This window comes from Hemitrygon akajei, chromosome 4 (genome assembly GCF_048418815.1).
Source record: "Hemitrygon akajei chromosome 4, sHemAka1.3, whole genome shotgun sequence".
NCBI lineage: Eukaryota > Metazoa > Chordata > Chondrichthyes > Myliobatiformes > Dasyatidae > Hemitrygon > Hemitrygon akajei.
In genome coordinates, this window is record NC_133127.1 from 109,801,010 (window position 1) to 109,828,248 (window position 27,239).

Genomic DNA, 27,239 nt, shown 5'->3' on the forward strand with positions numbered 1-27,239 from the left:
TCCCCCCTAACATCCCTATAGAAAAAAAAAGAAGAAAGAAAGAAAGAAAGAAGAAGGAATGCCTGGATATTGGAAGATCCCCACATGCTCCATGGAGTTCGTAATAACTTTAGTATATATATTTATTTATTTCCCCAAGTAACCAATTATTTCATCTTCGGAGCACCTATATATTTAATCCTATCTTTTGTAAATAAGGGCGCCAAATTTTCAAAAATGTTTCATATTTATCTCTTAAATTATAAGTAATTTTTTCAAGTGGAATACAACCATAAATTTCTTTCTTCCAACGATCTATACTTAAATATGTATCTGATTTCCAAGTAACTGCAATAGCCTTTTTGGCTACTGCCAATGCAATTTTTATAAATTCTTTCAGATATTTATTCAATTTGGATATCGTTTTTATCCCTTCAATATCACCTAGTAAAAGTAATATTGGATTATGTGGAAGTTGTATTCCAATAATTTGTTCCAATAAAACTCTTAAATTTGTCCAAAAAGGTTGAATTTTAGAACAAGACCAAGTAGAATGTAAAAAAGTACCAATTTCTTGGTTACATCGTAAACACTGATCAGATAAATTTGGGTTTAATTTATTTATTTTTTGTGGTGTAATATATAATTGATGTAAAAAATTGCATTGCACTAATCTTAATCGGACATTTATTGTATTTGTCATACTCTCAAGACATAGTCTTGACCAATTTTTTTCTTCAATTTTAATATTCAAGTCACATTCCCATTTTTGTCTTGACTTATGGACTCCTTGTTTAATTGTCTGTTTTTGAATCAAATTATACATACAAGAGATAAATGTTTTAATCTTTCCTTTTTGAATTAAAGTTTTTATTTCATTGTGTTTCGGTAATAACATTGTTTGACCTAATTTTTCTCTTAAATAAGCCCTTAGTTGAAAGTAACAAAAAAGAGTGTTGTTTGATACTTTATATTTATTCTTTAATTGATCGAATGATATTAATATACCTCCTTCAAAACAATCTCCTATATATCTAATCCCTTTTTGAAACCAATTATATAAAAGTTGATTATCCATTGTAAAAGGAATAAGTCTATTTTGAAGTAAAGATCTCTTTGCTAATAAGGATTTCTTTGTCTCATCGTCAACATTTATCTTATTCCATAAGTCAATCAAATGTTTTAATATAGGAGATTCTTTCTTTTCCCGTATCCATTTAGATTCCCATTTATATATAAAATCTTCTGGTGTGTTTTCTCCTATTTTATCGAGTTCTATTCTAATCCATGCCGGTTTATCTTTCTCAAAAAAAGATGCAATAAATCTAAGTTGATTTGCTTTATAATAATTTTTAAAATTTGGAAGTTGTAACCCTCCTAGCTCAAATTTCCATGTCAATTTTTCCAACGATATTCTTGACATCTTACCTTTCCAAAGAAACTTCCTCACATATTTATTTAGCTCTTGAAAAAACTTCTGGGGTAATTGTATTGGTAGTGATTGAAATAAGTATTGTAATCTAGGGAATATATTCATTTTTATGGTATTTACTCTACCTACTAATGTTATTGGTAATACCATCCATTTATCAAGATCTTCTTGAATTTTTTTCAATAGTGGTAAATAATTTAATTTGTATAAGTTCTTTATGTCATTAACAACTCTTATACCTAAATATTTTATACCATTTGCCGGCCATCTAAATTGGGTTATTAATCGACATTGACTATAATCTCCTTTAGTAAGAGGTAAAATTTCACTTTTATCCCAATTTATTTTATAACCTGATATTTTCCCATATTCTTCTAATCTATAGGATAATTTACGCAACGAGTGCAATGGGTTTGTTAGATAAAGCAGAACATCATCAGCAAATAAGTTAATCTTGTATTCTTCCTGATTAACTCTGAAACCCTTAATGTCTGGGTCCATTCTAATCAATTCAGCTAATGGCTCTATCGCCAACACAAATAAAGCAGGTGATAATGGACAACCTTGCCTAGTTGACCTTGTTAACTGAAATGGTGTTGAAATTTGACCATTTGTCACTACTTTAGCTTTGGGATTAGTATTTAAGGTTTTAATCCATTTTATAAAAGATACTCCTAATCCATATTTTTCCAATACCTTAAATAAAAAATCCCATTCCAATCTATCAAATGCTTTTTCTGCATCTAAAGCAACTGCCACGCTCATTTCCTCCCTCTTCTGTGCTAAATGAATTATACTAAATAACCGAGTTACATTATCTGCCGATTGTCTATTTTTAATAAATCCTGTTTGATCCATATGTACTAATTTTGGTAAGCATTTAGATAATCTATTAGATAAGATTTTTGCTATTATTTTATAATCAGTGTTTAATAAAGAAATAGGTCTATATGATGTTGGCTTTAAAAGATCTCTATCTTTTTTTGGCAATACTATTAAAATAGCTGTCGAAAAAGATTCTGGAAGTTTATGCGTTCTTTCTGCTTGGTGTATTAACTCCATAAAAGGAGGAATTAATAAATCTTTAAGCTTTTTATAGAATTCAGGCAGAAAACCATCTTCTCCTGGAGATTTATTACTTTGAAATGATCCTAGGGCTTCTTCGACCTCTTTCAATGTAAAAGGCATATCTAACCCCTTCTGTTCTTCCGTATTTAATTTTGGAAGAGTTATTTGTGATATAAACCTTTCTATCTTGACATTATCATTTTGTGATTCTGATTTATACAACTCAGAATAAAAATTCTTAAAAGCTTCATTAATTTCTAAAGGTTTATAAGTAATTTTATTTACTCTTGTTCGAATTGCATTTATTGTTTTAGAAGTCTGGTCTGTTTTTAACTGCCATGCAAGAACCTTATGTGATCTTTCACCTAGTTCATAATATCTCTGTTTAGTTCTCATAATTGCTTTTTCTGTTTGATATGTTTGGAGTGTATTATATTGTAACTTCTTATTAATAAGTTGTCTTCGTTTTTCTTCTGTCATATTTCTTTGGGATTCTTTTTCTAATTTTGTAATCTCTTTTTCCAATTGATCTATTTCTATCATATATTCCTTCTTAATTTTAGAAGTATAACTTATTATCTGACCTCTCAAATATGCCTTCATTGCTTCCCACACTATAAATTTATCATCAACTGAATGTGAATTCATATCTAAAAAGAACTGAATCTGCTTTCTCATAAAATCACAAAAATCTTGACGTTTTAATAATATTGAATTAAATCTCCACCTATAAATTGAATCCTCTTTATCTATCATTATCATTGTCATTATTAAAGGAGAATGATCTGACAATATTCTTGCTTTATATTCCACATTTTTCACTCTATCTTGAATATTCATTGATAATAGGAAAAAATCTATCCTTGAATATGTTTTATGTCTATTTGAATAAAATGAATAATCTCTTTCTTTTGGATTAATTCTTCTCCATATATCAATCAAATTTAAGTCTTTCATCAATGATAGAGTTAATTTTACTGCTTTTGATTTTGTGACAACCTTTGTTGATCTATCTAAAACTGGATCTAGACAAAAGTTAAAATCTCCACCTATTAATATTTTATCATGTGCGTTAGCCAAATTCAAAAAGACCTGTATAAATTTTACATCATTTTCATTTGGTGCATAAATGTTCATAAGGGTCCATAGTTCTGAAAAAATTTGACAATGTATAATTAGATATCTCCCCGCCGAATCAATTAATACATTTTGTATTTTAATTGGTAAATTTTTGTTAACCAAAATTGCAACTCCTCTCGCCTTTGAGTTAAATGAAGCTGCAATAACATTTCCAACCCAGTCTCTTTTTAATTTCTGATGTTCTATGTCTGTTAAATGAGTTTCTTGTAAAAAAAGCTATATCTGTTTTCATTTTTTTAATGTATGTTAAAATTCTTTTTCTTTTTACCGGCCCATTAAGCCCATTAACATTAAAACTTAAAAAATTCAGTAGATTAGTCATTATTTTTTTTAATTGTATTACTCCAATCTATAATAATACCTAATCTTTCAACTTTCATGGTATCCTGGGAAATCTTTATAAAAATCTCCATGTTGCTATGTGTGTCCCCACCAATCATCCAGGCAAAAAGATAGAAGAAAAATAGAATATAAAGAAAAAAACAAAATACCCCCCTACTAATGTTGTGAAAAAAAAACACAACATTACCCCCCTCTGTTGTACGGGTCATAAAAAAGTATATATATAAGAAAAAAATACTATTCTCAATTAGTATTTCTAAAATTTTGCTTTTCTCCTCTATAATATCCATAAATGTCCATCACTTCTGTTCGCTGACTCTATCTTCATCTTTAATCCATTACGTTTGGAAGCCTCTATGTGTAATAAGCCAATAGATGAAAGTTTTTGTGCGAACTCCTCCGCTTTTCGATAATTGGAAAAAAATCTTTTTCCCTCCTCCAAAAAAATTATCAGTGTTGCTGGGTGACGCATTATAAATTTATAACCCTTTTCCCATAAGGCTTTTTTCGCTGGGTTAAATTCCTTCTTTCTCTTCAAAAGGTTGTAACTTATATCAGGATAAAAAAGAACTGGTTTCCCTTCTATCATCAATGGCCCGTTTCTATTTTTGGCACTTTGGACAGCTGCCTTCAGGATCTTTTCTTTATCTTGGTATCTTAAGCATTTTATCAAAATTGATCGTGGATTTTGATCAGCTTGAGGTCTTGACCTTAAGGATCTATGAGCCCTTTCAATCTCAATTGGAGTTTCTCTTTCCATTTCCAATTTTTCAAGGATCCATTTTTGAAAAAATTTTATTGGATCTTCTCCTTCTATATCTTCTTTAAGTCCAACAATTTTAATATTATTTCGTCTACTAAAATTTTCAAGCTTATCAATTTTTTCCATAAATTGTTTTCTTTCTGATGTCCAAGCAGTATTCTCATTTTCCATTTTGTCCATTCTTTCAACCATGTCTTCCGTTTTAGTTTCCAGGTCCATAATTCTCTTTTCCATTTTTTCCTGTCTCTTTGTCATTTTATCAAACATAATCTCCATATTTATCATTTTTTGAGTACTTTTTGATTACTTTTAATTACTTTTAATGCGTCTAATTTACGCATTATTTGCCTCAAAAGTCTTTTCTATATTTCCAGAAGAACTTTTATCTCCCTCTTCGTCTGATCTTTCCAGAGAATCTGACTCTCCCTCAGATTCACTTTCACTTTCAGTTGCAGTCGTAACTGGGCTTTGTAGTTCTGGTTGCTCCCGTTTGCGCATGCTCCTTCCTTCACGTTTGCGCAGTTCTCGTTGGTCTTTTCCTTTAGAAATGGCCGATGTTGCCGCAGTTTCCTGTTCCGTATCACCGGTGGTATAATGTACCTGAGACCGTGATTCTTTGGTAGATGTGGGCCTTGCTCCTGCTCCAACTTGCGTTGTCTTCCCGGTATTAGTTTTCTTCATCTTCTGTTTTTGAGGCATAGCTTGAAACAATCCAGAGTAGTTTATAAGTAACTTTTAGAAAGTATTGACTAACTTTTCTTCACTTAAACATTAATTTATTGACTTTTTACGGGAGAGCTGGGTTCCAGCGTCTCGATCCTACGTCATCACGTGACGTCGCTTGATAGGTTCTTGATTGAACACCGCATCAAGGATTATGGAGAGAAGGCCAGGGAGTGGGGCTGAGGAGAACAAAAAGAGGATGTGCCATGATTGAATGGTGGAACAGATTTGATGGGCCAAATGCCTAATTCTGCTCCTATGTCTTATGGTCTTAAAAGGGGCAAATAAAAATAAGACAGGGCAAGTGGAGTGACCATTGTGGGAGTGGGCCAGTGTTGGAGTGGCTTTAGCTTATCAGGGTTGTGCAAGGTGAGTATCTGGTAAGTTTCTTCTTATTTATTCTTCATTTCTCACCTGTTAAGGCACAGTGAGAGCAGTGAGAATGGCTCTAGGGCAGTGTTTTATTCTTTATGTGAGATTTGGGAAATCTGGGACACCAGTCTCCTGCATAACCACATCTGCACTAGGTGCACTGGGTCTCTGGCACTGAGGCTGGTGCTGTGGCTTAGAAGAGAAGAGAAGTGAAGAGGATTGTAGTAGTGGTAGAAGATTCCATAGTCAGAGGAATAGAGACAAGATTCTGTGGATGCAATAGACAGATCCCAGTCATATGTTGTCTTTCAGGTGCCAGGGTCAGGGATGTCTCGGATCAGGTCCACTGCATTCTAAAGGGGAAGGGTGAGCAGCTAATCTTGATACATAGAACCATAGAACACTATAGCACAGTACAGGCCCTTCGGCCCTTGATGTTGTGCCGACCCATATTATCCCAAAAATGTACTAAACCCACACTACCCCATAACCCCCTATTTTTCTTTCATCCATGTGCCTGTCTAAGAGGCACTTAAATACCCAATTGGCACCAATGACATAGGTAGGGAAGGTGAGGAGGTCATGAAGAGAGATTTTCGGGAGCAAGGTAGAAAGCTGAAAAATAGCACATTCAAGATAGAAACCTTTGGATTGCTGCCTGTGCCATGCGCTCCTGAGGGTAAGAATAGGATGACTTAGCAGGTGAATGCATGGGTGAGGAACTGGAGGTTCAGATTTCTGGATCATTAGGATCTCTTCTGGGGAAGGTACAACCTGTACAAAAGGGATGTGTTATAATTGAACCTGAGGGGGTCCAATACCCTTGCGGGTAGTTTGGTGAGAGTTGCTCAGGAGTGTTTAAACTAATTTGGCAAAGGGATGAGAACCAGAGTGATAGGATGAGGATGGGGTAGTTTGTTTACAAACAGAGGCAGTGTGTAGTGAGACTGCTGGTAAAATGAGGATGATGATAGGGCAAAACTGCAGTCAGGTGGACAAGTTGCAATGCAAAAGTGGGACAAAATTGAAAATGGTGATGAATATAGGACTTCATGAAGGGAAAGTCGGAAGAACACTTTATTGTCACCAAACAATTGACGCTAGAGCGTACAATCATCACAGCAATATTTGATTCTGTGCTTCGTGCTCCCTGGAGTACAAATCAAAGTAAATATAATAAAAATTTAAATTATAAATCATAATTAGAAAATAGAAAAGGGAAAGTAAGGTAGCGCAAGTCAGGTCCAGATATTTGGAAGGTACGGCCCAGATCCCAGTCATGTTCCATTCAGCAGTCTTATCACAGTTGGAAAGAAGCTGTTCCCAAATCTGGCCGTACGAATCTTCAAGCTCTTGAACCTTCTCCCAGAGGGAAGAGGGACAAAAAGTGTGTTGGCTGGGTGAGTCATGTCCTCGATTATCCTGGCAGCACTGCACCGACAGCATGCAGTGTAAAGTGAGTCCAAGGATGGAAGATTGGTTTGTGTGATGTGCTGGACTATGTTCACGATCTTCTGCAGCTTCTTCCGGTCTTGGACAGGACAACTTCTATACCAGGTTGTGATGCACCCCAGAAGAATGCTTTCTATGGTGCATCTATAAAAATTAGTGAGGGTTTTAGGGGACCGGCCAAATTTCTTCAGCTTTCTCAGGAAGTAAAGGCACTGGTGGGCCTTCTTGGCAGTGGACTCTGATTGGTTAGACCAAGTCATGTCATTTGTGATATTCACACCAAGGAACTTAAAGCTTTTGACTTGTTCCACCTGCGCACCACTGATGTAGATGGAGTCGTGCGGTACGCTACTCCTTCTGAAGTCAACAACCAAGTCCTTCGTCTTGCTGACGTTGAGGGATAGGTTATTGTCTTTGCACCATGCCACCAGGTTCTTAATTTCCTTACACGCACCAGTCCACATTGAAGGGTCAGTGGTGAAAATTCCAGAGTGAACCTAATCTTTCCTTTGCTATCTCCTTGCTCTTAATATACATATAAAATACTTGGGATTCTCCAAATTCTACATGTCAAGAACATTTCGTGGCTCTTTTTGGCCCTTCTAATTTCACGGATCTTGTCTGATTTTAGCATCCTAAATTTACATTTGCTTCCGTTTCTTTTCAACTAAATGCAGAATCTCTAGTCTTTCTAGACTCCTGCACCTTGCCATCTTTATCTACCATCTTCACAAGAAGATGTTGGTTTTGAATTCCAATCTCCTACATGTCAGATGTGGAATTACCCACAAACAGACAATACTATCTTCAGTTCTTGCTTAAAGCTGTTGCAAGTAGCCTTCCCCTAATTTACTATTTTAACATGAGAAACACGTATCCATAACTCTCTTAAAACCTACAGAATTATGGCAACTATTTTGAAAATTATCTCTACTGAAACTTCAGAGTAACACACACAAAATACTGGAGGAACTCAGCAGGTCACCAGCATTAATTGAACGGCATAAACTGCCGATGTTTCAACCCAAGATCCTTCAACAGGATTGGAAGGGAAGGAGGAAGAAGTCAAAATAAGAAGGTGGATGCGGAGATGAATGGAATACAAGCTGGCAGGTGTTATTTGATGCCAGCTGATGATGATGGAAAAGGTAAACATCTGAAGAATAAGGAATCTGATGGAAGAATGCTCCTCCTACCTCATTGTGGCAGTAGAGTGGGTCACCGAGAAATGTTGCCTGTTGCAGACAGTGTAAAGCTGCTCGACAAAGCGGTCTCCAATCTACACCTAGTACTGAATCTCCAATCACTTAACACAGATGCCTTGTGCAGGAAGGTACAGAGTCGACTGTACTTCCTAAGAAGGTTGGCGTCATTCAATGTCTGTAGTGAGATGCTGAAGATGTTCTATAGGTCAGTTGTGGAGAGCGCCCTCTTCTTTGTGGTGGCGTGTTGGGGAGGAAGCATTAAGAAGAGGGACGCCTCACGTCTTAATAAGCTGGTAAGGAAGGCGGGCTCTGTCGTGGACAAAGTACTGGAGAGTTTAACATCGGTAGCTGAGCGAAGGGCGCTGAGTAGGCTACGGTCAATTATGGATAACTCTGAACATCCTCTACATAGCACCATCCAGAGACAGAGAAGCAGTTTCAGCGACAGGTTACTATCGATGCAATGCTCCTCAGACAGGATGAAGAGGTCAATACTCCCCAATGCCATTAGGCTTTACAATTCTACCGCCAGGACTTAAGAACTTTATAAAAAGCTATTATTAATGCTTTTTGAGATAGTGATTTAGATGCATATCATATTTTTTTTACTGAGTTAAGTATTGTATGTAATTAGTTTTGCTACAAGTGTATGGGACATTGGAAAAAAGTTGAATTTCCCCATGGGGATGAATAAAGTATCTATCTATCTATCTACTACTAGACCTTAGTAATCACCTGAGCCAAGTAGTACCTAACAAATTCTATTCCAAGTTCTACCTTCATTAAGCCTTTGGTACTTAATGAAATCCCATTCAATACTGAGAAAGTTAAAATCACTTACCATGATAATCCTAATATGTTTAGAATTTTCCATGATCTACCTGTGTGGTGGTTCAGTCCGAAGTCCGTGGTCTGGTCCACGGACTCCGGACTCCGGGTTTTCCGGCGGTCCCTTGCTGTGGTTGGACTTAACTAGAAACACCTGAGGCTCATATTGGAATGGGAATATAAGTGGCCCTGGTATTGAGTGTAGTTGGGGCATTGCCTTGTCAAGATTCTCATGGCATAGATGGCTGGTGGAAGGCTAGAATGGACTCTTACCATCCTTGGGGTTGTGTTAGAGAACCATGGCTTCTGGGACCCTTGCTGGTAGTAGTTGGAGTGGTCATTGTGGTATGGATTCAGCTGTTTCCTGGGCCAGCTGGGTGGCTGTCAGCTACTCTGAGCTAGGTAGGGATCTGGTTGCTTCCGTAGCCAGCCAAGGCTGCTGGCTGTAATGGCTACTTGGAGCTACCCTGATGCAGAGGTGGAACTGTCTATTGTTCCTTGGTGTTTGTCTCTTCCTGTCCTTGCCCCTGTGGGGTAAGTCTGGCTGTTCTGCTGTTGCCCTACAGGGGGCATCTGTCTTGCCTTGTCCTTGCCTCTGTGGGGTAAGTCAGGCCTTTCTGCTGTTGCCCTGCAGGGGGAATCTGTCTTGTCTTTGCCTCTGTTGGGTAGGTCAGGCTGTTCTGCTGTTAGCTGATGGATGGTCCTGTCCCACCTTGGTGTGGAGTTATAGATGAGTCCTGGCTTGTTGGGGGGGATAATTCCTGGCTCCATGTTGATGTACAGTTCCTAGTCTGCCCCTAGCTCCAGCTGCTGAGTTCCCCAAGCTCCAAGCCTCAAGGCCCCAAGTCCCTAGCCAAGCCTCGTCATGTCCTCGCCTGGGTTTGGGGGTCTGAGCCTGAGGCAAGACCCAAGTTCTGGGTCCTTGTCCAGTCTCGGGCTCAGTGTCCGCCCCAGGCTCCTTGTTCCCAGTCCCTTGTCCTGGTCCTGCTTCCTCTGCCTAGACTGCATCTTGTTCTGTCTTGTCCTGTTTCTGGGACTCCAATATCTGTGTCCTGCAGTTGGGTCCTGATTCAACACCTGACTTAAGATAACCTGCCAATACAGAACAACTTTTATAATATTTATTAGTGTGATATGGTTCACAATCATCATCTATTAAGTATGTGACAAATCAAGTTTTATGAAAAAAAACATGATCCCATTATAATATGTTTTATTCACTTGACAGCTGCATACTTTAATGTCACCTGGTAGTCGTTGTGTAATCTTACTGTTTTAGCTGCCTTAGGACTATCAGTTGGATAATTTCTATGAACTAATTAGACCAAAACTAAATTTCTTCCTGGTTTTTAGAACTCTTCTTCCATTTAGGTCTTCAATATATAAGGAATTGGTCTTGATTTACATTGGTTTGATTTTTATACCTGATTTAATCAGTATAAATCTATTTCCTCTGGTGTTCCATGTGCAAGTGTCTTCAAGGATTCATCATAATTAGATAATAGTATCTTCAAACTTAGCTTTGGTTCATCCATGCAAATAACAGAATACTTCCCTTCAAGTGAGTTTCAATTTTGCAAGCCAGTCCTTACCCAGCTCTGCTGATCTGCTTGTGATGATGAATGTGATCCAATCTGTGGTCTCTCCAATGTAGTTGCTTCTAACAAAGATGCTAAACGAAGTACAGCATTGATTTTGTAGGGCAGTGATTAGTTCAACCATCTTGCAGTTCTTGTACGGAGTTTGTACATTCTTCCTGTGACCAGCTGGGATTCCTCCAGGTGCTCCTGTTTCTTCTCACATTTGTGGGCTGCCTCCAGCACAGTTCTCGCTGATTTGATGCAAATGATGCATTCCACTGTACCTTTTGAGGCTTTGATGTACATGTGACAAATAAAGAAAGTATCTTTTAGTAAAATCTATGTCTTCTAAGGTAGTTGGAATGTTTCGGTTTCCTTCCTCACAATTTCTTATGGGGGAAAACTATCCTCTCTGTGGCGAGTTACATTGGAAATGGCACTTGCATCTGTTTCCTTGTTAGAAGTTACTATTAGACATCTGTCTGGCATCAGTTGCATTCGGTTTCTTTGAAAGAACAATTACTTGAAGAATGACTAGCAGTACAATTATAAAACTGTCCAGTGCTGCTGAGAGTTCAATATGATGTCATCCTTGTCTCTGGATGAAAAATTTGGAAGTTTTCCTTTAACTGAAGGACAAAAATCCCTGGCAAATTCGGCAATTCCATGAAAACTGTGTGCCTAAGGATTATCAAAAGACAACTGCATAGAATCCTTATAGCCTCTGTTCCATACACTGACTGTTTCAGTATTTGATCTACAAATTGTCTAATGTTGCACTGGCTTGATGGGCTTTCATACAACATTATAATCACACACTTTCTCCTTTTTTAAATTTCTTGTACAAAATTTACAGTTGCCTGCTACTTCAAATGGTTTGGTCAAGATACTTCTCATTTCCTCTGCAAACAGGATATCTTGTGTAGCTTTACGTAAAGCTACTAAGTTAAAGGATGTGTGGTATACTTAAGAATGGATTTATCTGAGTAAAGATTTTTTCCATTGTTCAATGCAACAGCGAATCTTTTTCTTTCTCAGCATTGTCTTCCAGTTCAAGAATATCACTGGCAATAAAACACATCTCCATCTGGAATGAGTGACACTTAAGCCTCATTATAATCATATAACAAATACAGCACGGAAACAGGCCATCTTGACCCTTCTAGTCCTTGCCGAATGCTTACTCTCTAAACCCACTGACCTGCACTCAGCCCATAACCCTCCATTCCTTTCCTGTCCATATATCTATCCAATTTTGCCTTAAATGACAATACCAAAACTGCCTCTACCACTTCTACTGGAAGCTCGTTCCACACAGTTACCACTCTCTGAGTAAAGAAGTTCCCCCTCATGTTACCCTTAAACTTTTGCCCCCTAACTCTCAACTCATATCCTCTTGTTTGAATCTCCCCTGCTCTCAATGGAAAAAGCCTATCCATGTCAAATCTATCTATCCTCCTCATAATTTTAAATACCTCTATCAGGTCCCCACTCAAACTTCTGCGCTCCAAAGAATAAAGACCTAACTTGTTCAATCTTTCTCTGTAACTTGTGTGCTGAAACCCAGGTAACATTCTAGTAAATCTTCTCTGTACTCTCTCTATTTCATTGACATCTTTCCTATAATTCAGTGACCAGAACTGTACACAATACTCCAAATTTGGCCTCACCAATGCCTTGTACAATTTTAACATTACATCCCAACTATTATACTCAATGCTCTGATTTATAAAGGCCAACATACCAAAAGCTTTCTTCACTGAGATTCAACCTTCAGGGAACCATGTACCATTATTCCTAGATCACTCTGTTCTACTGCACTCTTCAATGTCCTACCATTTACCATGTATGTCCTATTTGGATCATTCCTACCAAAGTGTAGCACCTCATGCTTATCAGCATTAAACTCCATCTGCCATCGCTCAGCCCACTCTTCTAACTGGTCTAAATCTTTCTGCAAACTTTGAAAACCTACTTCATTATTCACAACGCCACCTAACTTAGTATCAACTGCATACTTACTAATCCAATTTACCACCCCATCATCCAGATCATTAATGTATATGACAAACAACATTGGACCCAGTACAGATCCCTGAGGCACACCACTAGTCACCGGCCTCCAACATGACAAACAGTTATCCACCACTACTCTCTGGCATCTCCCATCCAGCCACTGTTGAATCCATTTTACTACTTCAATATTAATACCTAACAATTGAACTTTGCTAACTAATCTTCTGTGCAGAACCTCGTCAAAGGCCTTACTGAAGTCCATATAGACAACATCCACTGCTTTACTCTCGACAACTTTCCTCATAACCTCTTCAAAAAATTCAATAAGATTTGTCAAACATGACCTTCCACGCACAAATCCATGTTGACTGCTCCGAATCAGACCCTGTCTATCCAGATAATTATATATACCATCTCTAAGAATACTTTCCATTAATTTACCCACCACTGACGTCAAACTGACAGGCTTATAATTGCTAAGTTTATTCTTAGAACCCTTTTTAAACAATGGAACCACATGAGCAATACACCAATTCTCCGGCACCATCCCTGTTTCTAATGACATTTGAAATATTTCTGTCAGAGACCCTGCTATTTCTACACTAACCTCCCTCAAGGTCCTAGGGAATATCCTGTCAGAACCCGGAGATTTATTCACTTTTATATTCCTTAAAAGTGCCAGTACTTCCTCCTCTTTAATTGTTATAGTTTCCATAACTTCCCTACTTGTTTCCCTTACCTTACACAATTCAATATCCTTCTCCTTAATGAATACCGAAGAAAAGAAATAGTTCAAAATCTCCATTTCCTTCAGCTCCTCACATAGCTGTCCACTCTGATTCTCTAAGGGACCAATTTTATCCCTCACTATCCTTTTGCTATTAATATAACTGTAGAAACCCTTTGGATTTATTTTCACCTTACTTGCCAAAGCAACCTCGTATCTTTTAGCTTTTCTAGTTTCTTTCTTAAGATTCTTCTTACATTCTTTATATTCCTCGAGCACCTCATTTACTCCATGCTGCCTATATTTATTGTAGATATCTCTCTTTTTCCTAACCAAGTTTCCAATATCCCTTGAAAACCATGGCGCTCTCAAACTTTTAACCTGTCCTTTCAACCTAACAGGAACATAAAGATTCTGTACCCTCAAAATTTCACCTTTAAATGACTGCCATTTCTCTATTACACCCTTCCCATAAAACAAACTGTCCCAATCCACTCCTTCTAAATCATTTTGCATTGCCTCAACATTGGCCTTTCTCCAATCAAAAATCTCAACCCTGGGTCCAGTCCTATCCTTCTCCATAATTATATTGAAACTAATGGCATTGTGATCACTGGACTCGAAGTGCTCCCCAGCACATACCTCCATCACCTGACCTATTTCATTCCCTAACAGGAGATTCAACACTGCCCCTTCTCTAGTTAGTACCTTTAAGTATTGCTGCAAAAAACTATCCTGCAGACATTTTACAAACTCCAAACCATCCATCCCTTTTACAGTTTGGGCTTCCCAGTCTATGTGTGGAAAATTAAAATCTCCCACAATCACAACCCTGTGCTTACTACAAATATCTGCTATCTCCTTGCAAATTTGCTCCTCCAATTCTAACTCCCCATTAGGTGGTCTATAATACACCCTTATAAGTGTTACTACACCTTTCCCATTCCTTAATTCCACCCAAATAGTCTCCCCAGACAAGCCCTCTAATCTATCCTGCCAGAGCACTGCTGTAATATTTTCTCTGACAAGCAACACAACACCTCTCCCCCTCTTGTCCCTCCAATTCAATCACACCTGAAGCAACGAAATCCAGGAATATTTAGTTGCCAATCACACCTCCTCCTGCAACCATGTTTCACTAATATCTACAACATCATATTTCCAGGTATCAATCCAGTGCTCTAAGCTCATCCATCTTTCTTACAATGCTCCTAGCATTAAAATAAATGCATTTAACAAATTCTCCACCTCTTCCTCTCTGTTTATCTCTAACAGTACAAAGAACTTTACTGTCTTTTTCTTCCTTCTCCTATACATCTGTTCCTACTCTCTGGTTCCCCTCCCCCCTCATATCAGGTTTAAATCCACTGGAGACTCTCTAGCAAACCTACCTGCAAGAATATTTGTCCCCCTCCTGTTCAGATGTAAACCGTCCCTCTGGAACAGGTCCCACCTTCCCTGGAAAACTGCCCAATTATCTATAAATCTGAAGCCCTCCCTCCTGCACCATGTCTTCAGCCATGTGTTGGTCTGCACTATCATACTATTTCTAAACCCACCTGCAGGTTGCAATCCTGAGATTGCTATCCTGGAGGTCCTGTCCTTTAACTTGGCACCTAGCTCCCTAAACTCACCTTTCAGGACCTCCTCACTCTTCCTACCCACATCATTGGTCCCTACATGGACCACGACATCCGGCCGCTCACCCTCCCTCTTGAGAATACTGAGAACTCGATCCGAGATATCGTGGATCCTGGCACCAGGGAGGTAACAGACCATCTGGGATTCTCGATCTCTTCCACAGAACCTCCTATCTGTCTTCCTAACTATCGAATCCCCTATCGCTACTGCTCTCCTCTTTTCCCTCCTTCCCTTCTGAGCTGAGGGTCCAGTCTTGGTGCCAGAGACACAACCACTGCAACTTATCCCTGGTAGGTTGTCCCCACCAACAGTATCCAAAACGGTATACATATTGTTGATGGGAATGGCCACAGGGGTGCTCTGCTCTTCCTGTCTATTCCCCTTCCCTCTCCTGACAGTCATCCAACTACCTGTCTCCTGACTCCTAGGGGTGACTATCTCCCTGAAACTCCTGTCTATTTCTGCCTCTGCCTCCCGAATGATCCGAAGTTCATCCAGCTCCAGTTCCCTCACACGGTTTGTCAGGAGTTGCAGCTGGATGCACCTTTTGCTGGTGTAGTCATCAGGGACAGCTGTGTTCGCCCTGACTTCCCACATACTGCAAACGGAGCACTCAACTGCCCTAACTGCTGCCTCCATTACCTACTTCTAATCTAATTAGATTAATTAAAGGAGCTTATCCCGTCTTGCCTCACCTGGAGTGAAGCTCGTACTCAGCCTCTGCTCGCTATTTAAATTCTCCCGCTGCCTCATGAGCCGACTTTCACGCACTTGCGCAGTTGTGCGCCGTTCAAACCTCGCCTCTGCCTGTTCTCGCTGAAGTCTGATTGAGCCAAAGCCGACCGACTCTGCCTCAGTCGACTCCAACGATAGCCGCTGTATATGGCTGTCCTTCTTTTTAAACCTTTGGCGCGCTACATCACGCGCCTGCTCAGTCTAGCCCAGGGGTGTCAAACTCATTTTAGGTCACGGGCCAGATTGAGCAAAATGCAGCTTCATGCGGGCCGGATCAGTCGGACGCGTGCGAATGCAGTTTTCGTTGCCTCCGTTTTTTCAGCCTGCTCTCATGTGTCTCAGTCTCTGCTATAACTACAAAGTGTTTCACTTTACAAATTCCGTTTCTTATGAAGAAGACTGCTGAGCAAGACTGCCGAATAAACACTAAAAACCCTGAAAACCTGGTACCTGAATAAACTCAGCATTAGCCATATCATACGCCATAGGCGCTTTGATTACTGGGGCCAGCTTTAATAGTAATTAGATATTATCTCGCGGGCCAATGATAATTGCACCACGGGCCGGATTTGGCCCGCGGGCCTTGAGTTTGACATATATGGTCTAGCCTCTTTGCCGCGATCAGTTAAAGAAAAAAAAAACAGCTTCTCTCAGGGCTTCTTTTACCTCTTCCCTCTCTGCCTCTTGCTGCGATTTATATGTTCCTGGCTGCCAGTGAAACCTGTCTGTACCCATCAAGATCATGCCTCAGTACCCAATCATGCCCTACATCTTTCACCTAACGTGAAGACTAGCACTGGCTGTTTTGCTTTAATTTTTACTCATATATTGCAGCCTTAGGATCAACTGTTACTGTGCTATAGTGAATGCTGCTGCCGTCTCACACTCCAGAGACCCAGTTTCAATCCCTACTTCAGTGCTGTCTCTGGTATTTGCATCTTACGGTCATGACTCTCTGCCCCTCCCCCATGCACTTCAATTTCCTCCCATATTTTGCTGTGTATCACTACATGACAGAGCACAGATACAAGCCCTTCAGCCCACTAAGATGGGTTAGGTATGGGTGGAAGTCAGGAACAGAAAGGGAGCAGTTACTCTATTGGGAGTATTGTTGGGAGGCAGATTTTGGAAAGGTGCAAAAATAACAGGGTTGTTATCATGGGTGACTTTAACTTCCCTAATACTGATTGGCACCTGATTAGTACCAAAAGTTTAGATGGGGCAGAGTTTGTTAAGTGTGTCCAGGATGGATTCCTGTCACAGTATGTTGACAGGCCAACTAGGGGGAATGCCATACTAGATCTGGTATTAGGTAACCAACAGGGTCAGGTCACAGATTTCTCAGTGGGTGAGCATCTGGGGGACAGTGACCACCGCTCCCTGGCCTTTAGCATTATCATGGAAAAGAATAGAATTAGAGATGACAGGAAAACTTTTAATTGGGGAAGAGCAAATTATGAGGCGATAAGGCTAGAACTTGCGGGTGTGATGATGTTTTTGCAGGAAAAGTACTATGGACATGTGGTCGAAGTTTAAGGATCTCTTGCAGGATGTTAGGGATAAATTTGTGCCAGTGAGGAAGATAAAGAATGGTAGGCTGAAGGAACTATGGTGTGACAAGTGGTGTGGAAAATCTAGTCAGGTGGAAGAAGGCAGCATACATGAGGTTTAGGAAGCAAGGATCAGATGGGTCTATTGAGGAATATAGGGTAGCAAGAAAGGAGCTTAAGAAGGGGCTGAGGAGAGCAAGAAGGGGACATGAGAAGGCCTTGGCGAGTAGGGTAAAGGAAAACCCCAAGGCATTCTTCAATTATGTGAAGAACAAAAGGATGACAGGAGTGAAAGTAGGACTGATTAGAGATAAAAGTGGAAAGATGTGCCTGGAGGCTGTGGAAGTGAGCAAGGTCCTCAATGAATACTTCTCTTCAGTATTCAGGATCAGTCCCTGAGGATTGGAGAATGGCTAATGTTATCCCACTTTTTAAGAAAGGAGGGAGGGAGAAAACAGAGAACTATCGACCTGTCAGCCTGACATTGGTGGTGGGAAAGATGCTAGAGTCCATTATTAAGGATGAAATAGTGGCATATCTAGATAGCAGTGATAGGATTGGGCCGAGCCAGCATGGATTTACCAAGGGTAAATCATGCTTGACTAATCTGTTGGAGTTTTTCGAGGATGTAAACAGGAAGTTAGACGGGGGAGATCCAGTGGATGTAGTGTACCTCGATTTTCAGAAGGCATTTGATAAGGTCCCACATAGGAGATTGGTGGGTAAAATCAAAGCTCAGGGCATCGGGGGGAAGGCATTGACACGGATAGAAAACTGGTTGGCAGATAGAAAGCAAAGGGTAGCGGTGAATGGGTGTTTCTCGGAATGGCAGGTGGTGACTAGTGGGGTGCCACAGGGCTCGGTATTGGGACCACAGCTGTTTACCATTTACGTTAATGATTTGGATGAAGGCATAGAAAATAACATCAGCAAATTTGCTGATGATACTAAGCTGGGTGGCAGTGTGACATGTGATGAGGATGTTAGGAGAATTCAGGGTGACTTGGATAGGCTGGGTGAGTGGGCAGATACTTGGCAGATGGCGTTTAATGTGAATAAGTGTGAGATTAACCACTTTGGGAGTAAGAACAGGAAGGCAGATTATTATCTGAACAGTGTAGAGTTGGGTAAGGGAGAAATACAAAGAGATCTAGGAGTCCTTGTTCATCAGTCACTGAAGGTGAATGAGCAAGTGCAGCAGGCAGTGAAGAAGGCTAATGGAATGTTGGCCTTTATTACAAAGGGAATTGAGTACAAGAGCAAGGAAATCCTCTTGCATTCGTATAGAGCCCTGGTGAGACCACACCTGGAATATTGTGTACAGTTTTGGTCTCCAGGGTTAAGGAAGGACATCCTGGCTGTAGAGGAAGTGCAGCGTAGATTCACGAGGTTAATTCCTGGGATGTCTGGACTGTCTTACGCAGAGAGGTTAGAGAGACTGGGCTTGTACACGCTAGAATTAAGGAGATTAAGAGGGGATCTGATTGAAACATATAAGATTATTAAGGGATTGGACAAGATAGAGGCAGGAAATATGTTCCAGATGCTGGGAGAGTCCAGTACCAGAGGGCATGGTTTGAGAATAAGGGGTAGGTCATTTAGGACAGAGTTAAGGAAAAACTTCTTCTCCCAGAGAGTTGTGGGGGTCTGGAATGCACTGCCTCGGAAGGTAGTGGAGGCCAATTCTCTGGATGCTTTCAAGAAGGAGCTAGATAGGTATCTTATGGATAGGGGAATCAAGGGATATGGGGACAAGGCAGGAACTGGGTATTGATAGTAATTGATCAGCCATGATCTCAAAATGGTGGTGCAGGCTCAAAGGGCCGAATGGTCTACTTCTGCACCTATTGTCTATTCACCAATGAGAGGGGACTTGATGATGGTGAGGACAATATGAGTGAGGTTGATGTTCTGGAGCATGTTGATATTAAGGGAGAGGAGGTGTTGGAGTTGTTAAAATACATTAGGACAGATAAGTCCCCAGGGCCTGATGGAATATTCCCTAGGCTGCTCCACAAGGTAAGGAAAGAGATTGCTGATCTTCTGGCTAGGATCTTTATGTCCTCGTTGTACACGGGAATGGAACCAGAGGATTGGAGGAAGGTAAATGTGGTTCCCTTGTTCAAAAAAAGTAGCAGGGATAGTCCGGGTAATTATAGACCAAGGAGCCTTACATCTGTGGTGGGAAAGCTGTTGGAAAAGATTCTTGGAGATAGAATCTATGGGCATTTAGAGAATCATGATCTGATCAGGGACAGTCAGCATGGCTTTGTGAAGGGCAGATCGTGTCTAACAAGCCTGATAGAGTTCTTTGAGGAGGTGACCAGGTGGTGATAAGGGTAGTGTAGTAGATGTGATCTACATGGATTTTAGTAAGGCATTTGACAAGGTTCCACACGGTAGGCTTATTCAGAAAGTCATAAGACATGGGATCTAGGGAAGTTTGGCCAGGTGGATTCAGAATTGGCTTGCCTACAGAAAGCAGAGGGTCGTGGTGGAGGGAGTACATTCAGATTGGAGGGTTGTGATTAGTGATGTCCCACAATGATCGGTTCTGGGACCTCTACTTTTTGTGATTTTTATTAATGGCCTGTATGTGAGGGTAGGCAAGTTTGCAGACAACACAAAGGTTGGTGGTGTTGTGGATAGTGTAGAGGATTGTCGAAGATTGCAGAGAGACATTGATAGGATGCAGAAGTGGGCTGAGAAGTGGCAGATGGAGTTCAACCTGGAGAAGTGTGAGGTGGTACACTTTGGAAGGACAAACTCCAAGGCAGAGTACAAAGTAAATGGCAGGATACTTGGTAGTGTGGAGGAGCAGAGGGATCTGGGGGTACATGTCCACAGATCCTTGAAAGTTGCCTCACAGGTAGATAGGGTAGTTAAGAAAGCTTATGGAGTGTTAGCTTTCATCAGTCGAGGGATAGAGTTGAAGAGTGGCGAGGTAATGATGCAGCTCTACAAAACTCTGGTTAGGCCACACTTGGAGTACGGTGTCCAGTTCTGGTCGCCTCACTATAGGCAGGATGTGGAAGCATTGGAAGGGGTACAGAGGAGATTTACCAGGATGCTGCCTGGTTTCGAGAGTATGCATTATGATCAGAGACCAAGGGAGCTAGGGCTTTATTCTTTGGAGAGGAGGATGAGAGGAGACATGATAGAGGTGTACAAGATATTAAGAGGAATAGTTAGAGTGGACAGCCAGTACTTCTTCCCCAGGGCACCACTGCTCAATACAAGAGGACATGGCTTTAAGGTAAGGGGAGGGAAGTTCAAGGGGGATATTGGAGGAAGGTTTTTTACTCAGAGTGGTTGGTGCGTGGAATGCACTGCCTGAGTCAGTGGTGGAGGTAGATACACTAGTGAACTGGAAGAGACTACTATACAGGTATATGGAAGAATTTAAGGTGGGGGGATATATGGGAGGGAGGGTTTGAGGGTCGGCACAACGTTGTGGGCCACGGCCTGTACTGTGCTGTACTATTCTATGTTCTATTTCTAACCATCAAGCACACCACTTACAGTAATTCCATTTTATTCAAATTCACAGTCCCATTACCCCTCCAGACTTTATCATTCCTCTCCACTCACAAAAAATGTGTGCTCTCCAATTCCCATTGCTGCGAATGCAATTAAGTTCTAACCACAAGAAAATACGCGGGAAATAGGAAATAAGATTAATCTCATACTAACACTTGTGCCTATGTATAAATATACCTGGTACTATTAGTACTTAAAACCACATTCTTTATTTACATATTTATATAATTCACTCTGTGTGGAAATTCCACTAGTCTATCCTCTTCCGATTCCTGTGATTTACAGGTCCTTGAAGTTAATCATTCCACCTCAGTCAGTGTCAGAAACGAGCCACGCTCCCGAATAATGGCTTCAAGACAAATTCAAGGAAACAAAGTTTATTAACAGTTCTGCAGAGCTGGGTGCCTTCAGAGAAGGGAACCCCGAACCTTACAGGGCAGCAGGTTTTATCCTTCTTCCTTACCCCTCCCCTCCCTGACTCGGGAGGTCCACAGTCTTAGATTCAGTATTTTCCCATTCCATATTTGGAGTTGTTTTTTTACACATTTCTGTAAAACAATAGTCCATATCTCAGGACTTCAATGATTCCACAAGCAGTTAATCTTGTCGGGCGCTTCTGCATTCCTGCTTATCAGACATAATTAAATCACATTTGTTTACTGACTTTAACCCAGACATAATTAAATCACATTTGTTTTCTGCACTGACTTTTAACCTCGCACATCTTAATTTACTTCGACTCTCACAATTCCACCCTTTTTCTTTTTAAGATGTGCGTAGCAGCTAGCATTTCTCCTCTTTCCAGGGGGCCCACCGTCCTTCCTCCGCCCCCCGTGGAGGGTCAACTTTCTTCTTTAATAGCATAAGTTTTAGCTCGTTTGTCCCATGTTGGGATATCGCTACTGCCTGGAGCTGGAATATACTGCGCTTGATCAGTGTTCGTATACAAGGAATCAAACACGGCAAAAGTAAGAGAATCATTAGACCCCCGCCTTTACCTTTCCCTTCCTTTCAACACATACCTGTCCCTCCGGATAATTGGTCAATTTCCATTTTTGCTTCTTCCGGTCAGGAACATTTGTCCAATTGCGCTCAAGCAATTCCCATACATTCAAGCCTTCACCCCTCCATGGCCACTGCTCACTCATGTGCGGTCCTCCACAGACCCAACAACCACTAATATTCAGGCTCGTGGCAATCCGGGTAGCTAGGTCTATAAAAAGGTTCTCTTTTACATCAGGTAGGACTATGTCTTTTTCTATCTCCTGATATATAGACGGGTCCGTGGAGATCACTGTCTTCTTCCTTTGCTTGCTCTCTTCTACCTCCTTCTTCTTCTCATCTTGTATTATAGTCTCCTTTACCTTATCCACATGTTCCTTAACCAATGTAGAGGGGATGTCCCATTGCCCTCCCTTGTTTATACACAACCACCGGTCGTTCCTGGGACATTGAGAGACACCCCCGTATATACCCCATCCATATCCCCTTGAGTAGCCCTTATTATAAACTTGGTAATAAGGTTTACTATTCTCCCAACATTCTTCTCTCTTACTTAGATCATAGCATTGATCATTCACATGCGAGTGGGACACAAATGATCCTGGGAACACCCTCTGCCCCACTCGTACCACGGTTCTGCACTTGTCACATTTCCCTTCAATTTCCCCGACATATAGAATCAAATATATTACAGTCAATAATGTTACAGTCCACATAGAGTTCATTTTTGCTGCCTTTTTAGCTTCACCACCAACGGTTCTTCACCGGGAACACAGGTCCACTCAGTGCGGCTTTCGGGCTTCACCGGTCCTTTTACCCTGGATGCGTGTGTCCACCCTTTTTCTTTTGTCCGTACAGCCGCCTCTGTTGTTAGCAGGACCTGGAAAGGGCCTTTCCACTGTGGCTGTAACTTCTCCGGCTTCCAGGTCCTCACCAGAACCCAATCTCCGGGCACGATCTGATGTAAAGCAAAGTCGAGCGGCGGAGTCTGGGCCAAGAGACCCTTTTTCCGCAGTTCTGTCTTCCATCGGGGATTCTCCATTTACCATCAGCGTCTTTCTGGGCTCCTAGTTGGTTCATGTTGTCAATCTCCATTTGAGTAAACACAGGCAGTTTAGTAAGTCCTTCTCTCACTGGTATCAAAGTCAGGAGTTGCACCGGTTCTTCAACTGCTGCCCGTTTGGCCTCCTCGTCCGCCAGACGGTTCCCCACAGCATCAGGTGTCGATCCTTTTTGGTGTCCGGGTACATGCACTACCGCAATTTCAGTCGGTAAGGCCAGGGCTTCCAATGTCATACTTATCATTTGTTCATGTGCCAGTCCTTTTCCCCTGGCCGTTATCAGTCCTCTTTTCTTCCATATCTTCCCAAATGTATGTACTATCCCATAGGCGTATTTGGAGTCAGTGTATACAGTTCCGACTCTCTTTTCCAATATTATCAGAGCCCTTTGGAGCGCGTATAGCTCACAGGACTGAGCCGACCATAAAGGTTGTGTCACACCCTTGGGGACCTAATTTCAAGTTTACCAGGGGTTCCTGCTGATGATTTTTCTTCCCCAAGGGTTGGAACCCCCGACCCCCCCTAGTACTCTTCTTCCATCATGGCGTACGAGCGCACTTCCCGTCGGTATTTGGGGCACTCGCGCCTGAAGTGTCCCTCTTCGTTGCAGTGAAAACATCTAGGGGCCCTCCTGGGTTCCCTACTTCGATCTTGGCTGCCACTTCGTCCCGGCCATGGGTCTCTTCTTTCCCTTTTGTCTGCGGTCACCTGTTGGACCGTCTGGACCATTATCTTGGCTGCTTTCTTCTGCTTCTCTTCATCCCTTCCTACAAACACTTTCTGTGCCTCCCTAAGTAGTTCACTCAAGGGTTTAGTATTCCAGTCTTCTAGATTTTCCAGTTTTTTCTTATATCTGGCCATGCCTTCGATACAAATTCAACACGAATCAGCTGTTGGCCAACCTCCGTTTCAGTGTCTATTCCCGCGTATTGTTGCATGTTCCTCCGGATTCTATCTAGGAAGTCGGACGGAGTCTCCTCGGGATTTTGGTGGCTCCCAAATGCCTTGGTAAAGTTGTGTCCCTTCGGAACCGCCTGTCTTATTCCCTTTATCAGGAATTCTCGCAGAGCCCTCATATTCCTTCAGCCCCCCTCCGTTTGCTTATCCCAGCCTGGGTCCACAAGAGGGAATTTCTGTTGCGGTTCTGCTTCGTTTGGCCTTTCCTTTTCCCACATTACTATGGCCGCCTGTCTTATCATTTGTCTTTCTTGGGTGGAAAACAAGGTTCCCATAATTGAGTACATTTCATCCCAGGTATAAATGTTGGGTCCTAGGAATTGATCCAACTGTTCGGCCAGGCCCATGGGGTCTTCTAATAGGCCTTTCATTTCCTTTTTAAAATTCCGTACCTCAGCGCTAGTCAGGGGAACATTAACATACCCCGTCCCTCCATTTGCTCCTCCCATAGGTACTTCTCTCAGAGGATATAGTCTGGCGGTCTGTTCGACTTCCTCTTGTGATTTTTAGCTGTTTGTGACCTGGTTTCCATCCTCCTGGCTCCTATACTCTGCGGTTTTGCACGCTTCGTTTCCTCTTCACCCTGGTCTGCATCTTCTCCAGCTGCAGCTGCCGATTCATTTTCACTTTCCCTTGCCTCAAGGTCATCGATTTGCGGAGCGGTAGGGGGCATATATGGGGGCGGCAGGGACTTGAGCACCTCCCATGTATTCTTTTTCTGTCCCCTTCCTTTATTGCTTTCAACTTATAACTATTTGTCGTTGGTAACCAGCATAGGGCATAATCACTTTCTTCGGGTTTAACGTTAGGTTTTGAATTCACGTACAGATTAAGGGCTTGTTGTACCCAATCCTCGCTAGACCCGAACTTAGGCCACCACACAGCCGACCCTTTGATTGGCTGGCGGGACCAGAATTCACAGTACTGTATCATCCTTTCCTTTGATTTTCCCTTTAACCTCCCACTTCCCCAGTCGTCAAACATGCGACCTAAGGGACTATCAGGAGGGACCCCGGGGTATTTTTCAGCGCTTTCTCTAGGTGTTCCCTTTTGTTTTCTCCCCTTTGATCCTGCTCCCCCCATTTTTGAGGATTTAACCGGTTCCCTTTCCACCCGTACTTAGACAACCTTTGCCTTGTCTATCCCGTACAGGAATTTAATTTGGTCGCAGCCTAGCTTAGGGGCTGCTCCTTTCCAATTCCGGAACCCTTTGTCCCCGCGATCGCCCAGTAAAACCAAAGTCATCCTACCTGGGTCCTGTGCACAGAAATTACTCGATCGCTCACTGTCTCGACTGCCTCGACAACCCCTCTTTGTTTCCTTGAGTCCGCCAGATAGCACTCGCTCAAGCCGCGTGGGGCGACGAGCAAGGAATCAGGGACTGCCGAACTCGGCAGGGTGCACCTTCTCCGATGTCTCACGGCCGGAGTGTGGATCCCGGACGAGCCCCCAAGTTGTCAGAAACGAGCCATGCTCCCGAATAATGGCTTCAAGACAAATTCAAGGAAACAAAGTTTATTAACAGTTCTGCAGAGCTGGGTGCCTTCAGAGAAGGGAACCCCGAACCTTACAGGGCAGCAGGTTTTATCCTTCTTCCTTACCCCTCCCCTCCCTGACTCGGGAGGTCCACAGTCTTAGATTCAGTGTTTTCCCATTCCATATTTGGAGTTGTTTTTTTTTACACATTTCTGTAAAACAATAGTCCATATCTCAGGACTTCAATGATTCCACAAGCAGTTAATCTTGTCAGGCGCTTCTGCATTCCTGCTTATCAGACATAATTAAATCACATTTGTTTACTGACTTTAACCCAGACATAATTAAATCACATTTGTTTTCTGCACTGACTTTTAACCTCGCACATCTTAATTTACTTCGACTCTCACAGTCAGCTATTGTTTTAAACTCTAAGCTCTGGAGCTGCCTTCATTTCTGTGTGTAAAATACTCCTCAAAACCCATTATCTTAACTATTCACTGGTATCATTTTGCTTTATAGATGCTGTTCCCTAAGTGCCCTAGACAGCTTCATAAGCTTACAGCTGCTATTTATAGAATCATGGATATTTACAGCATACAAACACAGCTTTAGGCTCACCATGTTTATGAAGACCTTCAAGAACCTATCGATACTAATTTTATTTCCCAGCAATTTGTAGCTGATTATGCTTTGGCGGTTCAGGTACTTCTTGCATTTAGTAATTTAAGTTGCTTTTTAAATTTTAACTTGGATTTCCAGTCTCTGAATTGTACGTATAAAAATAAAATGCTTGACTCGTTAACTACTGATGTCAGGGCAGTTTTAAACGGCAATTCACATGCAAACCAGGATAAGGGAAGCGTGTGACTAACTGCTCATTTTGATTTGAAATCTTTCGAGTCAATTACAAATTAATTCTGCTCTTTTCTGATCTACTTGCTCACGTGATTACTACAATACCTCGGTCCGAACTGCTGTAGCGTGTGGTAAACAACCTACAAGACTGCAGCTTTCTTTAGTAAACGACGTCAATAACTTCGTTCTCCCTGCCAAAATTAATCACCGCCTCTTCGCAAATTAAAACAAGTCCTTTGTATTTTCGTTCGATGCAACGATAGGTGTATTTAGCTTATTTTATTTAGTTAGAAAGAGATGGGTGTTCGGTGCCAAAGGAAGAGCACGTGAAAGAAAGAATACGCATTCTAAATGGTGACTGCCTTTGCTGGAAAGACGCGCCTCCCGTAGCTCAGCAGGTGAAGGGGTTCGGAACAACATGAGCCACAAATGCACACCCAGCGCCGGAGGCCGCTTAGAGGGCGGGATGTGGTTGTGTACACTGTGAGCTCTGAATATTACAAAATTCAACTTTGCTCTGAGTTGTTCCGTTTCTCTTGATATGCTGGATGCGCACACCCCGCGTCCAACTCTGCGCTTGCAACTATGGTAACGCTATTGATTTCCAGCTCAGTTTGACCCACTGGAGATAAACAAGGGGCTCCCTGTCTCATAATGGCTACGAACTTTCAATTGATTGAGTCCCTTTCTACGCGTTTGTTCTGCAACACCTTTTCTGTGTCCACACAGAATTCCAATACTAAAATCAGCGAGGAGCAAATGTGAAACTCTGTAATCGCCTGGATTTTACCT

General features: G+C 41.5%; 1 long non-coding RNA gene across 1 annotated transcript; it reads right to left on the reverse strand.

Moving 5' to 3' along the window:
* Positions 1 to 21: 21 nt before the first annotated feature.
* On the reverse strand, positions 22 to 26,758 carry LOC140726591 (uncharacterized). The gene is made up of 3 exons (XR_012098674.1): positions 26,553 to 26,758; positions 25,364 to 25,600; positions 22 to 5,425 (listed from the first exon to the last, which is right to left on the reverse strand). It is a non-coding gene; the product is annotated as an uncharacterized lncRNA (long non-coding RNA).
* Positions 26,759 to 27,239: the final 481 nt, after the last annotated feature.